This window comes from Parasteatoda tepidariorum, chromosome 8 (assembly GCF_043381705.1).
Source record: "Parasteatoda tepidariorum isolate YZ-2023 chromosome 8, CAS_Ptep_4.0, whole genome shotgun sequence".
Classification (NCBI taxonomy): domain Eukaryota; kingdom Metazoa; phylum Arthropoda; class Arachnida; order Araneae; family Theridiidae; genus Parasteatoda; species Parasteatoda tepidariorum.
Window position 1 is genome coordinate 53,872,354 of NC_092211.1, and position 7,074 is coordinate 53,879,427.

At 31.1% G+C, this 7,074-nt stretch overlaps 1 protein-coding gene across 1 annotated transcript in view; it reads right to left on the reverse strand.

Annotated features, from left to right (window-relative positions):
* The window catches only part of LOC107455003 (GMP synthase burgundy), a 222,637-nt gene that overhangs the window by 66,589 nt on the left and 148,974 nt on the right, over positions 1–7,074 (reverse strand). The gene's annotated exons all lie outside the window — the stretch shown is intronic.

Consider the following 7,074-nt stretch of genomic DNA (forward strand, 5'->3'; position numbering starts at 1 on the left):
TATTTATAATGAACATCTATATTATCGTGTTTATTTTTGATTAAAACAGCATATACTATTACCACAATGCATAGTAGTATAAATTACCAAAATTAAGCCTCATTGGTGTCATAATAGTTAGGTGACTTTTTTTATGGTCTGAAATACTTTCAATTTTTTGTTCATAATTTTTTTTCCTTCCAAATTGGGTACTTGCGAGTGACGTAATCGTCGGTAAATCGTGGCAATTGCTGAATTAGAAGCTAATAAGGTTCGACACATCCGCGTGACGTCACTAACAGATATTTAATTAAATCTGTTTTAAATCACATGGTTAGGTATAGAATCACTTCATTCATTCTAGAGTTGCAAATACAAAATCAATGTCTATTTTAAATTAATTTTTAACGAAACACACTTTTAAAGCGTAACTATAAATAATTATATTAACTCAGTTTCAAGTAATTTTAGAAATGCTAATTTGGTGGCATAGCCCTCATGTTTTCCATGGTGATCCTTGAGCTTACCTGATATAATGGATGAAAAATAATTATTGAATAACGTGTAATAAACTATTTTTTTTTCAAACGTCTTGTAAACACCACTGATAACTTTAAAATGTATATATTAGGGGAATTAAATATTTGTTAGTCTTAAAAACCAATAATTTTTTTTTTCCACCGGCATTGAAAGGTTGTTGCTAACGAGGGTGAATACATTCTTGATTAAAAGTAAATATTTATATATATATATAAAAAAATCTTTTGTTCAATTTATAATGATGGCTAATTCTAAGCTATTTGGGTACTTGCAGCTTGAGAATAAATTAAGCCTAAGCATGAGATTCAATTAAATACTTGTAAGCGACGTCACACTTGCTTGTCGAACCTGATAGGCTTATGAATCTATAAATACCACGATTTACTTAAAATGACGATTATTTGCTGACATGACATCGTTTTAGAATAATTCATTTTTCAGATGTCTCTCCAAAAAGATAAAGCAGTTCGTCTTGCTACCGAAGCGGGGGTGCCATCCCCTCTGCAGAGGATCAAAATTGTGAGGGCATGTCTTCGGATCATCCTCGGGGATGTTTCCCAGACCGTCGCCAATAGCCCATTCTGCAGCTCTAGTGCGACGTAAATGAACTACAACAACCAAAAAGGGAAAATTTAATATTTTGAATAATTTTTAAAAATGGGTGAGAGATGATAACACAAAACGGTTGTGGAATTAACAGAGACAACCATTTTATTTTTTAGATTAGTATAAATGGAACAACTTATTAAATAAAATTGCATATAATAACAAGTTATCCGATAGACGATTTTTATAATTTTATTATTGAAAAAGAAAATGGAGCTTGAATAACAATATTGATTGTAATTTTTTCTCCTTGGAAATTCTGTTTTTGTTATAAAAAAATTTAATGGATGTTGTTGTAGTTCATTTACGTCGCACTAGAGCTGCACAATGGGCTATTGGCGACGGTCTGGGAAACATCCCTGAGGATGATCCGAAGACATGCCATCACAATTTTGATCCTCTGCAGAGGGGATGGCATCCCCGCTAAAAATTAATTGAAGAGCCGGTGCTGTAAATAATAAATCAACGAAGAACAACAGAATATAATTTCACAAATTTTCGAAATCTCACTATGGATTAAAAATTATATCAGAATATTTTCGAAATTTTAACAATAAGCCACAATCGCGTTGTGATCGAAAGATGCAATTCTTTAATCGCCTGATCGCATTCCAGAAGGAAAAAAAACCCCAGTTCAGCCCCATCCGTCGGAATTTCTTTAATTAAAACCAGCGACTCTGGGAGAATAACTTTGTATTGTCAGGAATAAACTAGAGGAATAAAAAAGAGTTGTCTTTTAAAATAATTAACTGTTTTCCTGTTATAATATTTGAAACCTGCACTCTTAATTTTGGTTACCGATACCCTGAAAGTTGGCTAAGTTATTTAATAATCACCCTGTATATATAAATATATTTTTTTTATACTGGGATAAAGCCAAAAAAAAAAAGGTTATTTGGTATTCATCACCCGTGCTTTCTTATTTCTGTTAGAAATTTCCTAAGAAAGAGAGACTGATAGTTTTGTTGATGTAGACGTGATTCAATTTCATTTTTCAGGTTTCGATACATTTTTAAACGTGCCCAAAATACGAGACTAGTATATTCCTAAAGCATAATTCTTCAATGTCATTTCTATATTTATTTCGAGTTTTCAGTTCCAGATCAAACAGTTAATATTTTTAGAAAAAATTCTTGTTTTGAAGTTTTACATAAGTTGGTACTTTGTCGCGTTAGAACTTAGTTTTATTTTTGATTCAAATTTTCACAAAAAGTTTGATAAATGTAAAATAAGTCACACGTTTTTTATATTATATGTCTTGAATCAAATTATGGTAAACACTTCTGATTTAAATATGATTATCTCATTACCTCTAGGGCTAAGGGGTACTGAATTGGAGATTGAGTGTTCTCTGGTTCAAGTCAAAATTACGATCTGTGGATGAATGAATGGAGTACGACTGGGTACTCACTGTGAAACAGGCTATGACGTGTGTATTATGTAAAGCTATAAAAAGATCAAACGATTATATATGATTGTTATGAACTACTAGGGGGCTAAGCCCCCTGTTCGCTGCCACTCACCAACCCCTTCGCAATAATTGTCTTTTCTTGGCAGAAAACAATTTTTTTATTAAAGTTAAAATTATTCACTTAACATATATGTACTAAAAAGGAATTCTGTTTATTACTCTTGTGCCTCTACTTCCCACGTCTAAATATTACTCTCAAATATTACTTTATCCAAATATTAGATCTCTTGGTGAACGGAAGTGATTTTAGAAGTAATCGTTTTTTAAAATAACGTTTATATTCTTATAGCATTGTATTGTTCAAACAAATTTGATGAGTTCACAACCATAATTTAATACTCTCGCAAATAGTAGCAGCACTGGAAAATAAGTTTAAATTAGGGATACAAAAATATTCAAAGGAAAACAATACCTTTACGACTATTGTTAATTTTATGCTGATGACAACCTAAACAATATGGAAATGAATGAGGGAAAACTGGATCCTACCACGTGATTTTCCAGCCAATAAAAATGAGCCGACCACAATGGAGAACTGCGACACCATCATTAGAATTTTATATATAGTAAGAAACTTTATGCAAACGATTATTTATGACGTCATTAGTTAAAAGTGTCATTAACGTAAAACTATCCAGTGTTTAATAATTTTGAGTGGCAACGAAAAGATAGTTAGTTGTTCTAAAGTTTTATAATAAAATGGTCGTTTTGATAGAACGCAGTTATTTATTTTAGAATTTCAAGATCTTTTAATAGCTTTGATAAATCGGGTAGATTTATTGGAGGCGCGAATCAGTGTGTGTCTAACGTCGTATTCTTGGCCATAGATGGCGAAACAGAATCAAGAAACGCAACCTCAGCCTTATAAATTCGTTTGGGTTTCAAGTAAGTAACTACAACAATTATGATTTTTAAATATATTAATTGAATTTAAAAAAATAAATAAACAGTGTGGATGTGCCTGCAATAATCACACGCAAAAAGTTAAAAAAATTTCCTGTCATTATTCTCTTCTACTTTCATACATTTAAAATTTGAACGTCATTTTATACGCATTATCCTTGTTTCATTTCAACATAATTTCATAATTCAAGTTCACGATTCAAAGTTCGAGTTCCATAATTCATAATTCAAGATAAACGATTTGTAGTGTGTCTACCACTACAAAAATACAATTCCAATTCACTAGTATGTAAGACATATTAACTCAATTCTACGACGGGTTACCTTTTTATAGATGAAGGTTGATATTGTCGATATCTACTCTCCCTACATTGGTGACCCGGTCGTGATGTGAACATGTCTACCTTGACAGAAACTCTAACTTCGATATGAACACGCCTATATTGACAGTAAGGCCAACTTCGATCTGAACACGCCTACTTCGATGGATGGTCCATATTGAACAAACAGTTGGCTTGCTACTTGTGACTGCGACATTATCCACCTCCTCGCGCTGTCGCTACTCAGTCTCGATCACACATAACGTACAACGTATTCACTCGACTGGTAAAGGCAACACAGGAGCGACTACGACCGTGAAAATTATACAGCTCTCACGATCAGCACTCAAAAGTATTAATTCTCTTAAGTGACACATTTTATATTCTTTCACAAAGATTTAAATTCTTTCACTATATATTTCTTACTTAACACAAAGACAGGCACGTAGCCATGTAGAACACAAACTAAATTGCACAAACAAAAATATATCACGTTTACGATGAAATACGTAAACAAATAGTAAATCTAAGTTCAATAAAAGACGTAGACGAGAAAGAATTATAATTCAACAAATTCCATGTGTAATACGGAGCTGCATTTAATTAAACTCGCGTTAATTAACATTCTTATTTACGTGGAGAAACTTGGTTTAACTTTAACACGCCATTTTGCTTATAAACGATCAGAGCTGGCATTGACGTCATAGGTCACGTGTGTGGGTATTGTGATTGTCTTGTAAGGCAAGTACTCAATTCGTAAAAAAAAGACATCTTTTTGCGCAAGAAGGAAAATTAAGTTTATTATGGTATAAGCCAGACTTCAAATATTTAGTCATAAATATTTACCTAATCATATTTTTTTTTTTAGTAGCGGACAAAATAAATATAAACATAGGATTTATAATATCTGTTATATTTAATTGCTCCCCAAATGTAAAAAAATTGATTATGATAGAATAAAGCATTTTTTTTCTTCAGAAAAATTGATTAGCTATCATTAAATAATTTTATTTGAATAATTAAGATGAAGATAATAGAAGCAGAGAGATCATAGACTTAGTCAAACCCTAAAAATTTCATTTCGTGAACTTATTCCGTTAATTTGAATTTAAAATCCAGTAAAATTTTTGCTTATTTCATTGTTTTCTCAATATAATTTTTAGTGGTATGACTGCTGTGAGGTCCTTTAAATATTTCATACTCGCGGGCTCTATAAAATTGCATATCTTAAAATATTCCGTTAAATTTTTGCTTAATCTATTGTTTGATCGATATCTTTTTTAATGGTATGACTGCTGCTAGGCCCTTTAAATTCCTAAAAAATGTTAGCCCTTAAACTCCTTTCTCGCGAACTCCTAATAAATGGAATAACTTAAAATATTCCCTAAAATTTATGCTTAGTTTATTGCTTTGTCTATAATTTTTTTATGATATGTCTGCTGCAAGGCCCTTTAAATATTTCTTTCTTGCAGCTCCTTAAAAAATTTTATAGCTTAAAATATTCCGCTAAATATTTGCTTAGTTTATTGTTATGTCGATCTAATATTTAATGATATGTCTGCTGAGAGGCCCTTTAAATATTTCTTTCCCGTAAGCTAAAAAAAAAATGGAATTACTTACAATATTCCGCTAAATTTTTGCTTAGTTTATTGCTATGTTGATAGGATTTTTAATACGACTGATGCGAGGCCCATTAAATATTTCTTTCTCTCGGGTTTTTAAAAAATTTGATGATTTAAAATTTCGTAAATTTTTGGTATAATTATTGCTGGGTCGACATTTTTTTATGATATGACTGATGCGAGGCCATTTAAATATTTCTTTCTCGCAGGCTCCTATAAAATAATGGGATTACTTAAAATTCCGTTAATTTTTTGCTTTAAAGATATAATTTTTAATGATATGACTGCTGCAAAGTCCATTAAATACATTTCTCGAGGACTCTAAAAACGAGATTATCTAAAATTTCGTTAATTTTTTGCTTAATTTATTGCTTTGACGGTATGATTTTTAATCTGACTGCTGCAAGACCCGTTAAATATTTCTTTCTCGTAGGCTCCTAAAAAAATGGGATAACTTAAAATTTCGTTAATTTTTTACTTTAAAGATATAATTTTTAATGATATGACTGCTGCAAAGTCCATTAAATACGTTTCTCGAGGGCTCTGAAAACGAGATAATCTAAAATTCCGTTAATTTTTTGCTTAATTTATTGCTCTAAAGATATGATTTTTAATCTGACTGCTACAAGACCCGTTAAATAATTATTTCTCTTAGGCTCCTAAAAAAATAGGGAGATTTAAAATTTCGTAAAATTTTTTGCTTAATTTATTTGCTTGGTCGATATTTTTTACTGGTAAGACCTATGCGAGGCCGTTTAAATATTTCTTTCCCGGGGGACCCTAAAAAATGGGATTTCTTAAAATTCCGTTAATTGTTTGCTTAATTTATTGCTTAGTCGATATAAATTTTTAATAAGACTACTTGATTTTTGTTGAAGTCGATATGTTTTTTTTTCTTCTAAATTTCATTTCCAAGCACTTGAGCATTGTTTTTATTATCGTCATTAAAGTCACAATTGAATAATCAGGTAATGTTTTAAAGTATCTTATTTTGTAATTTTTATGGTTTTGATTAATAAGAATTTAAATATTGACCTCACTTAGACGGCCCTGTATATCCTGCAGCAGCAACAAATTATTCAGCGTCAGCAAGTTATGCTGCAATTACAAAATCAATTAGTTAATTCAGCTGTCAAAAATCCTTTAACTACAACAAATCCTACAATAAGTTCCCTTACGGGCTTTGCGGATCAATTGGAGGGATTTTTAGCTTTAACAATCATTGATGACGTATTAGAAACAAAACTGAGAAATCATTGGATTTTGAAAGGTTTTACAATACCGCGTTTCTCAATCGAAAAATCGTTTGCTTCGAAAATTTGTTGGTAGTTAATTAACTGTTCACAACAGTAGGTGTTACAATTTGTTCTCATGGAAAGGGTATTGTATTTACTATTACGTTACATTAACGTTGTAATACATATACGACTTAGAAAATTGAAATAACGAATTTGTGTAGTAAAACGTACAAGGAGTAAGATGGAATAAAAAAATTAAGATCTGATAAATTTGAGAATTATCAACTGCTTAACTTAGAGGAAAAAAATACCATGCGGGCAGATCTACAGCCCACTTAAATGCAACCATAGAATTGAAATTTGACACGTTGAAAAGGCCATGTATCCATTTATAA